Source organism: Nicotiana attenuata, unplaced genomic scaffold (assembly GCF_001879085.1).
Source record: "Nicotiana attenuata strain UT unplaced genomic scaffold, NIATTr2, whole genome shotgun sequence".
In the NCBI taxonomy this organism is placed as follows: Eukaryota; Viridiplantae; Streptophyta; class Magnoliopsida; order Solanales; family Solanaceae; genus Nicotiana; species Nicotiana attenuata.
This window is the reverse complement of record NW_017670740.1, coordinates 423,274-435,073: the sequence shown is the minus strand read 5'-3', so window position 1 is coordinate 435,073 and position 11,800 is coordinate 423,274.

Below are 11,800 nucleotides of genomic sequence, written 5' to 3'. Positions count from 1 at the left end.
GTGAGCTTCCATTGGCCGTTAAAGAGAGCATTATGGTAACCTTCATCGTCTAATCTTCCTGCGGAGATCAAATTGAAAGGAAAGTCTGGAGCATGCTTCACATCTTGAAGAACTAACGTTGAACCATTATTAGTTTTCAAACAAACTGTGCCAACACCAAACACCTTAACTTCACTGGCATTGCCCATCTTTAACACTCCAGAATCAACATGAGTATAAGATGAGAAAAAATCTTTTCTTAGTGTGACATGTGAGGTAGCTCCAGAATCTACTATCCAAATCGTCTCATGGGATACCAAATTGATAACGTTTTCATCATAAGCAAAAAGAAGGTCATCTTGAACAATAGCAGCAACATTGTTCTCGTTATTTTCAACTTTCTTTCCTTCTCTAGTGCCTTGATTCAACTTGCGGCAAAACCTTTTGATGTGTCCTTTCTTGCCACAGTGGTTGCATGTAACATTATAGTATTTGGACCTTGACTTACTTCTACTTTTACCTCTATTCCTTGAGCCTCTTGTTCTATCTCTCCCCCGGTCTTCTGTAACCAAGATATCTGCTTGTGAGGTTGAACCTTGCGATTTTCTCCTTACTTCCTCGTTCAATACACCACTCTTGGCATATTCTATGGTCACCTTACCTCCAGGAGCTGAATTTGTCAAAGAAACACGAAGAGTTTCCCAAGAGTCTAGCAGAGTATTAAGAAGCCAAAGTCCTTGTATCTCATCATCAAAATTAACCCCCATTCCAGATAGCTGATCAAGGACGCCCTGAAAATCATTTATGTGATCAAGGATAGGGCTGCCTTCCTTGTATTTAAAGGTCATCAATTGCTTTAGCAGAAATAATTTGTTGTTCCCGATTTTTGAAGCATAAAGAGTCTCTAGCTTTTCCCACAATGATCTCGTCTCGTTCACAATATGGTTGCGAACATTATCTTCAACCCATTGCCGTATATATCCACATACTTGTTGGTGCTCGAAATCCCAATCTTCATCGGATATACTCTCGGGTTTATGAGTTGAAAAACGGGTAGATGCATCTTCTTCACGAACAACAAGTCTTTCATCTTGCTTCTCCAAACATTATAATTTCTCCCATTTAAACATACCATCTTGCTCATATTCGCCTCCATTCCGTAATAACCCGGATAAATAACCAAGGCTCTGATACCACTGTTATGTCGAGGAAGAGGCAAACCCGAAAATAAAGAAGATAAAGAACACCAAATTTTAACGTGGAAAGCCCTTCAAATCGAAGGTAAAAACCACGGGATCACAAAGATCCAAAAAGCTCCACTAACAATAAGAGGGTTACAAAAGTTCTCCAAATTGGCTACACAACAAGGGCCAAACACGGAGCAACAATAGCAACAAGAGCAACAACTAATCAATTGAAGAAAGAGTATAATCCATAAAACGAAACTGCTGTTCGAGGCTCGAAATCAGATGCTAAGAGCCTCCAAATCCGATCTTCATCATTCAAATCCAAGACCAAGATGTTACGAACACTCAGTCAAAATTTTAGCCCGATCCAACAGTTAACGAATCGGAAAACGTGATTTGAAGTTGGCTGGTCGGAATAAAAATCTGCAGCAAAACAAATACTTTTTTTCTCTCTTCTCTCTTGATGAAAGCTCTCTCAAAACCCACTCTTATGTGCTTAAGTCTTTCAAAGACTTGTATCAACGAGCATAGAATAATTCTCCAAGGTTGTCCTATTTATAGATCATGAGTGGTGCTTTCTCTTAAAGCCAAAACCCACTCAAAATAGGAATAAACCGAATCCAATTCCAAATAGGATTGGAAACCAAAAGAGAATAGGATTAGGCCATTGGGCCTTTGGCTGGACAACATGGGCATGTGCCCAACAAAACGAACGGGGTTACATTTTTAGAAAAGCCGAACAATATAGGCGTCTAACACACAAACAAAGTGTAAGAATGCACATGGATATAACCCTTTTGCTTGGATGTTTTTTGTTTCTTCCTTTCCCTTGGTTTGTTTTGCGTACGATGATTTTTCTTTCTGAGTTAAACTTCTTTTGCATGTACACAGGTTTACATTGTCGGGTTAAATGACTTACAACCTGACATATAATTGTCTATACATCCTGATTTAATAACCTAAAACATGTAATATATGACATGTTATAACTGTTTAAAATATATTGATCGTGTAAAATAAAATTTATACTGTCATTTTGTATAAATTAAATCATTTTCTCTCATTTTTGTATATTATTCCTATAATCTGTACTTGTGCGTGTGGAGGAGAGGAGGGTGAATCGTGGTGGCTACTATTGTGATAGTTATACATCTTGTTTGGCCAAGCTTTTAATTTTCAAAGCAAAAAATACTTATATTTCCAAAAAAACTACTTATTTTAGAGAACTAAGGTGTTTGACCAAGTTTTTATTTTCAAAAAGTGCTTAATTTAGAGAACTCAAGTATTTGGCCAAGCTTTTAGGAAAAAAAGTAAGTGTTTTAAAGCAGTAGCAGCAGAAGCTATTTTTCAGAAGCTAAAAATTAGCTTTCCCGCAAAAGCACTTTTGGGATTTTGACCAAGCACAAATTGCTGCTCCAATATTGGCAAAAGTATTTTTCAAATTAATTAGCTAAATATGAACAACTTTTAAAGTAAAAATACTTCTTCGGAAAATATTTCTAACAAAAAATACTTTTCTCAAAAGCAGTTTTTGAAAGCTTGGCCAAACATGCTAACAATCTCCTGCCCGCAAAGATATAAAACTAAAGGCCCATGAACTCTTTTTCTTGGAGTGCTTGCTGATCGAATTAATATGACAAAAAGACAGGCAAAACACATGAACTTAATAAGAAATTGAATTTCGAACGAGAAACATGTAATTAAAAAAGATCTGGTATACAAAGTTGCTGGCTCAAAGGGTAATACTAAATACACTCCAAAACTAAGAAAAAATTACGTGGGGTAGCCACTTTTTAAAGTGATATACTTTTTATTCAGTATTTTCAATGCTTAGCAAAAGTATTCACTAGTCTATTAAATTAATATGAAAAGACGGTAGTGTCCTTATTCCTACTCCTCCGACTAAGTTCAGGACTAGTTGTCCTTAATTTATGAGCTTGTAAGTCTAAGTAAAGACTACGTGTCCTTAGTTTTTGAGCTTGTAACTCTAAGTTTATAAGGACTACTTGTCCTTAACTTTTGAACTTGTAACTCTAAGTTCAGGACTACATGTCCGTATTTTTTGAACTTGGAACTATAAGTTCAGGACTACCTGTCCTTAATTTCTGTGCTTGTAACTCTATGTTAAGGACTACCCGTCCTTAATTTTGAACTTCCAACTCTAACTTCAGGACCAAGTGTCCTTATTTTTTGAACTTCCAACTCTAAGTTCAGGACAAAGTGTCATTAACTTATGAGCTTGTTACTGTAAGTTCAAGACTAGCTGTCCTTAATTTATGAACTTGTAAGTCTAAGTTAAGGACTACCTGTCCTTAGTTTTTGAGCTTGTAACTTTAAGTTTAGGACTACTTGTCCTTAACTTTTGAACTTGTAACTCTAAGTTCAGGACTACATATCCTTAATTTCTGTGCTTGTAACTCTAAGTTAAGGATTACCTGTCCTTAATTTTTAAACTTCCAACTCTAACTTCAGGACCAAGTGTCCTTAATTTTTGTAGGTTTCAACAGAGAGCGTAGGTTTCAGCGAATTATAGCAGAAGGGTATTTTCGTCCGGGCAGGTTAAAGTTTATTAAAGCAGTGACTAAAGACTAAAAACATTTTAAACAGTGGCTTAAAAGTAAATTACATATCTTATTACTGGCTAACTGTGCACTACCCCAAAACTAACAGGTTGGTTATTTTATAAAAGAGATTAGTCTAACGAGAGTTTTGTATTTCTCAACAAGAGGATGCTCATTAAACAACCCTCAAGCAAGCAGATCACTCTTTCACAACAACCTGTTTGGATTACATCTACACAAATAGAAGCCAGCCGACAAGCAATGACACAAAATGCACGGAGTGCATGGTGAAAAAATATGGTACATATATTTTCAAATAAACCAGTTACGTTAAGACCCACAAAAGATACGTATGGATACAAGAAAAGGATCAAACACACTCTTTTCATCAGTCACCACTCGAAGCTTGTTGGGGAAAAAGTATTGGGTATTGGTTCTATAAAGACGGTTTTTTTACCGTTACTTTTCTGACTCAGCAATTTTAAAACTTTAAAATAAGCAACACGTGCTCATCAAAAGATATACAATATGCGATATGTCAGACGGTTTTTTTACCGTTACTTTTCTGACTCAGCAATTTTAAAACTTTAAAATAAGCAACACGTGCTCATCAAAAGATATACAATATGCGGTATGTCAGACGGTTTTTTTACCGTTACTTTTCTGACTCAGCAATTTTAAAACTTTAAAATAAGCAACACGTGCTCATCAAAAGACATACAATATGCGGTATGTCAGGATGGACAGGAGTGTTTAGAAATTACACCTAGGATGAGTTCAAGTGCCTATCTGGTCAGTGGTACTATGTAAGTTTATGTCTATTTTACAAAGTATGCCAAGTTTAAGGGGCTATCTAGGTATTTGGCCAAAGAAAAGGATATCGCATTTACTCCCATTACTCCGTTATAGCTTTCTTGACTTCTAGCCCAGCATAATGCTCGTCTAAATCCGCTCTATCCACTATTCTACCGGGTAGTGGTGAGCTTGTGCGCACATCAACTGTTCTACTGAGAACCCGCTACTTTTCATAAACACAAGTACTAGTGTTTTTTTTGTCTCTATCGAAATTTGAACTCTGATCTCAAGATTTACACCCACATCAGTGACGAGTCCGAAACTTAAATAGTACCTTTTTGGGCACAAAATACCTTTCTACTATTAAAAAAAAAATTACATAAGTACATAAAACGCAGTATAATACTGCAAATCACTTTAACGGAAAGTTAGCTGTTAAAGTGATTCGCAGTATTATACTGCGAATTATTAAAAAAATAATTTTTTTGGGAAAACTCAGTACAAAACTGCGATTAAGCAATTCGCAGTTATACTGCGTTTCGCTATAATAAAATATAGCCCATTCTTCTTCCCCGAGATAATGACAGTCCTCCATTTTTAAAAACTCCCCACTCACTGCTGGTCCCCTCCCCCCGCGAAATTAAAAAAAAAATTGGGCCCCACCCATCACCCAAAAACCGAAGAGTGTAGGTCCCGCACACAGCACAAGCCTTGGATTCCTTCTTTCGGGTTCAAAAAATCGATTTGGATTTTTTTCAAAAAACTTAAATCGAGGTATTTCGATTTTGTTTATGTCGAAACTCATAGAGTATATGCATATTTGTTTTGTTGAATGTATTTTCATGTTAATTTATGTTATGTTTGTGTTTAAATTTGTATCTTATTTATACCCGAATTGATTTATTAGCTTTGGGACAAAAAATAGTTAAAAATTAATAAATAATTTTTATTGTTAATGTTATATTTTATTTGCTTAAATAATAAATAAATATTATTTATTTAGTTTGTTGTTCATATATATGTTATGTTTGTTGTTTTTATATGTAATAGTGGTCTTTTAGCGTAGAAAATGTAGAGCCTTTTAGCGTATTAAAATATCGAGCCTTTTAGCGTAGTAAAATATAGAGCCTTTCAGCGTACTAAAATATAGAGACTTATGGCATAGTAAATTGTAGAGGCTTTTAGCGTAGTAAAATATAGAGCCTTTTAGTGTAGTATAATATAGAGTCTTTTAGCGTATAGTCTCTGTAGTTTAAGTATGTACTAACTACAAACTCTATCCAATTACACTCTACAAAATTAATTATTTAATTTATAAAAATAAACTTACAAAACTAACAAATTAATATAAGTTGTCAAATTAATTGAAATATCGAACTTGGAACCCATAGATAATTACTCAGTCCAATTTTAAAAATAATTATTTAATTTATTAAACTAACAAAATTCTGAAAATGTTGAAATTGACACACATAATAATTAAGGATAACTTGGTGCTACCGGGCCTCAAATATCGAGCCTGGAACCCATAGATAATTACTCAGTCCAATTATAAAAATAATTATTTAATTCATTAAACTAACAAAATTCTAAAAATGTTGAAATTGACACACATAATAATTAAGGATAACTTGGTGCTACTGGGCCTCAAATATTGAGCCTGGAACCCATAGATAATTACTCAGTCCAATTATAAAAATAATTATTTAATTCATTAAACTAACAAAATTCTAAAAATGTTGAAATTGACACACATAATAATTAAGGATAACTTGGTGCTACCGGGCCTCAAATATCGAGTCTGGAGCCCATAGATAATTACTCAGTCCAATTATAAAATTAATTATTTAATTCATTAAACTAACACACACAAATAATTTTGTTTAAATTATAATAGACGACATGGACTTGCCGCCTGCGTATCCTGGACCAGCCGAGGATCAGCTATTAGATTTGCAGGGCGACCATAGGTCCTCCTTTGTATGGGAGGGACATCTATCGGATTAGCCTCTACGCGCCAGGAGACCTGACGATTTGTGGGAGTTCTTGAGGCAGCATCATTTCCATGCCCGCGTAGTCGCGCGCCTACAGGCTACGGGCTTCTTTACGATTTTGCAAATTGGGCGGATGCAGCTTGATTGGTCTCTCATCACGGCCTTGGAAGAGCGATGGCGACCGGAGACGCACACTTTTCACTTGCCCACTGGAGAGGCCACCATCACGCTTGAGGGGGCTGCGCGTAGATGGACGGGCCGTTGCACTGCCCCAGTACATGAGATCCATAACGCGTGCCCAGTATTTGAATTTGATGGGGCAGTATACTGGTTACAGACCTCAGGGTGACGCTGTACAGAGAAGGGGAAGTCGCGTTTCTTTGTCAGCTATCAGAGACCATATGGCGTTTTTGCACCAAGACATTACCGGCGAGACAGAGGATCTCCATATTGAGAGGTACACGAGGTTGGCGCTGCTCCTGCTTTTTGGGGGTGTCTTGTTCCCGAATACTTCGGGAAGTCTAGTGAGTATGCGCTTTCTGCATCATCTGCAGCAGCTAGATGATTTACCCCTGTACAGCTGGGGTGCTACTGTTCTAGCATACCTGTACCGGGGTATGTGCCGGGCGAGCATGCTTTGCCAGGTGGACATATGTGGTTTTCTGCCCCTTCTACAGGTGACAACATTTTCGAATACTCTGTTCATTACTCCGAATTCTATATGGTCGAAATGACTCTTAAATTTTACGTCAACCTTTTATCTTAGGTTTTAACAATATTTTTATTGTAACAGAATTTGAACAATAATTTTATTTTTACATGACAACACAAACACAAAACGAGCGCACCTAAACATACACATAACAAAAAACAAACAGTACAACTAATGAAAACACTTGACAAGGGAAACATAAAGATACACTACTACACTCAACACATACAAGTCACTGTTTAGTCACGACCGCCTAGTATTCTCTGCTCCAACCACTTGAGTTGGTCTTCCAGCTTTTTTTTTTGTTCTTCCATCTCCTTGAGTTTCGCCTTCAACTCCTCAATTTCTTGGTTGGTTGGGCACTCTCTTTCCATTGCCTTGTACACAAATTATAAAGAGAATAAATTCTCTCTTTGTAGTATTTCTGCTCGCATGGTTCATCCATCCATACCTCAAAATCACATTTACGCTCGTCGGGTTGACTATCAAACTTTTTCATACACGCCCAGTAGCGGCGTCCACCTTCTTCCCACCAATTATACATACTGTATTTTTCTCCGCAATAGCACCTTGGGACATAAAGGGGTTGTTGAGACATTTCTTAAAGAGAAACTTTGGTTTTATGAAAATATTTGCTATTGGTTATTGTTAAACGTAGAAAATAACTAGAATGCGCCTGTTATTTATAGGCAAGATTTCACATAAAACGTAGTATTATAGCACGCTTTAGATGAACTGATAAAACGTAGTATTGTACCACGCTTTAATATTAAAGTTTTTCTGAAACGAAACAGCTTGTTCACATGGTTTTCAGCTTTTTCAGAACGACAAGACAACTCAAAAAAACGTAGTATTATACCACGCTTTACATATTAAATTTTTCTGCAACAAAACAGCTTTTTCACATGGTTTTCAGTTTTTTCAGTACGACAAGACAACTCAAAAAAACGTAGTATTATACCACGCTTTACTTATTAAATTTTCTGCAACAAAACAGCATTTTCACATGGTTTTCAGCTTTTTCAGTACGACAACACAATCTTTTTCAGTACCACGCTTTACATATTAAATTTATTTTTTAATATGTCATTTTTTTTGGTCCACAATCTTGGTCTTCTTTACACAATCTTGGTCTTATTTACAAACACCAATATGTTTAATATTTGAACAACCATATCAAAAGGCGCGAGGTTAAAAAATAAGATGTAACAAGATTATGGAACATAATTTTATTTGATAGATATTGCAACATACACAAGGACTGACACGAATTACAAAAAAAACAATACGAAAACAAAAGACTAAGGGTATCCTTGATAGTTGGGTACATTCGACGAACTTGCACCAGGAGCTGGATTATCACCGCCACGCACACCACCCGAAGGGCATTTACGACGGTCATGTCCTGTTTGCGAGCATATGCCACATTTACGCGCATAAACGGTGTCACCAACATCCATTTGGTTCCGTATACGCGTCTTCTTTTGCACTTGCAGCTTGCGCAAATAGTCCTTGTTACACACCATCTTAAAAGGTTCCGGTGGCCAATAATGCTCAGCACCTAATGGCTGCAACTGCCCACTATACGTGTCTACGTATGCAGCAACACTGTATTGCCTATCAATATAGTTGGTTGCCCCTAAACCAACTTGTTGAAAGCACTTCAAGGCATGTGCGCACGGCATGTGGTAGATGGTCCATTTTCCACATGAACACAACCTTCTGGCTTTATTCACCATCTGTAGGTTATTCCCACGGTGTCCGCGGATAGCGGTCTTAACTTCAAAAACACCCCGGTCATGATCGTACTGTAAAAATGAATGCCAATGTGCTCGCCTCCTGTACCTTTCAAATCTTTTCATCGGTATTGGCATAAATTCAACACCCCGTCCATCAATGCCGATGCAGCTCCATGCCTTTGAACTAACCTCTCCGCACTCTATTTGAATGTCATGCGGACCATGGCAGTGACAGGCAATCCACGGGCAGACTTCAACAAGCCGTTGAATGACTCCGACACATTTGTAGTCAGGGCTCCCCATCGTCTGCCGCCATCAGCATGCAATGTCCACATGTCAAGCTCATGTCCCATCAGCCAAGTATATGCTCATTGATCAATCTGCCGGATTGCTTCCATGCGCCTAATGAATTTGCACTGCTGGTGCTCAGTTGCGGCCATCCACATTAAGTCATGCAAGACCTTGTCAGGATATTTCTTCTGGAAATTGGCCTTCAGGTGCCTCACACAGTAACGGTGGTATGCATAGGGTTCCTGCCATTCAGGAAAATGCCGCACAGAACTTAAAATACCACCATGTCGATCAGATATTAGACAAATACCTGAACGCTGTTTAATAACGTGCTGCTTCAAGTGGTTCAAAAAAAGCGTCCACGTCTCTTCGCTTTCGTTGGCACAAATAGCAAAGGCTAGTGGAAATATTTGTCCGTTGGCATCTACTGCAACTGCAATCAAAAGCTTAATATCATACTTTCCATAGACGTGAGTACCGTCTATGGAAATTATAGGACGACAATGCACAAAAACCATCAATTGCTGGTTTAAATGACCGGAACACATAGTTAAAAATATATTCGGGCCTGTCCGGACTCCGCTCCTGCCTCCATTCAACAACAGTCCCGGGGTTAAAGTGTTGCAGTGCAGCCATGTACCTGGGCAGAGATGAAAAAGACTTATCCCAGTCGCCATAAATAAGTTCAAAGGCACGTTTGCGATCGAGATATGCCTTTCTTTTGGTTATAGTACAACTATACTCCTGGTGGACGGCTGTAATACACTCTTTAATCTTGAACCTAATGGACACTTCTAAATATGGAAGGCAAAATACATACTTTACCCATCGACCTTGTAACCAAATCCCTCTTACACACCTGTTAAATACGGGAATAATATTACATACCAAAACTTTTAAAAGTGTGTCAATTACACACCACTTCGGTGTTTGACCACGTATGCTTAAAGATTGCTATACACGCGCAATCAGCATCTGACACGTGTCATAAATCGAAAAAGAAAAACTGGAAAAAAAAACCTCTTCCCCCACCCCACCCCACCCCATCTCCTCATCTTCCCAACCCCATCATCTTCTCCACCACCACCATACTACCACCTACCCTTCCACCACAAGCACCTTCTTCCCTAATTATAGATTCAACTCTTTGTCGATTGTTAATAAGTTTTAATAATATCCATCACAAATCCTTATACAAATTTCAAATTCAATCTCAAAACCAAAGCTTCAAACTTGTTAATGGTATTTTTTAAATTTTATCAAAATTAATCACCAAATTTTCAGCATATTTTTAGTAAATTTTTAGTCAACAATAATCACGAATTCAAACTAATTTTCTAGGTCATGGAACACCAAAATCAACAAGACCCGATTAACTTTTCAAGCTTTTTCAAAAGGTCAATAATGGTAATTTTTACAAGACCGAATTGATCTTTTCTTGTTCTTTTTCTTTTTCTTCTTAGTCATGGGGGTTGGAGAGGAGAAACATGAGGGGGTAGACAAAACTAGGATGGGGGTTGAGGAAGAATGACGAAATAGGGGCGGGGGGGGGGGGGGGAGGAAACCCTGGGGTTTGGTGTTGGGGAAGAAGACATGGTTTTTTCCTTTAATTTAAAAAGGAAATAGTTAAAAAAAGGGAAAAATAAAAGAAAAACTTAATTTTCAGTTTTCACGCGCCTCTTTTATGTGTAATACACGCGTGTGACATATGGCAAAAGAGGTGTGTAATTGACACAGTTTTAAAAGTTTTGGTGTGTAATACTATTCCCGTATTTAAGAAGTTTGTAAGAGGAATTTGAGTACAAGCTCGATGGGTAAAGTATATATTTTTCCAATATGGAATCAAGACAAGAGAAATCAAGTCTACATCCAAGTTGAAGTGATTCTCATTGAATGTGTCCATTTCACATCTGTGGGTGCTAATAAATTTACCCACTTTCCACAACCCTGATTTCTTCTTGCTGGCACGCAACATCCAGTGACAACCCATAAAGTATCTACGGCATACAGCCTTAAATACCTCCGTAGTTTACTCGCTTACCGTCATCTCACGACACTCTCTTACACTGTAGATTTTTACAGCCCTGATTAGGCGAGCTTTATCGGGGAAATACATGCCCTTTGTCAGCACCGCTGGTCTAGACTCATCCCACATTGCTGACCGAATTTCGTCATCATCCCTTGTGAGGGCATCCACGTCCGGCATACTTGGCAAATTATCAAGGTAGGGAATATTCCGCTCATGAAATGGCACGTGGGACTCATACACTCTTGGTCTAGCGGGAGGTGGAGGAACATGCTCCCTCGTCAGCTCAGGTTCAACATTCACTTCCTCCTCATCATCACCCTCATCATGGAAGGGTGTGTCATCTCCAAACTCATCCGCATTGTTGTCATAATCACTATCATCTTCCTGACTCTGCGCATCTGCCAAATCACAAGTCAATACGTCGTCTATGGCCAACTGTGTGAGGTCAGGAGCATCAAAATGCTCGTTTTCACTGCACAAAAAAGACAAAAATGATAAGCTACCCAAACTAGA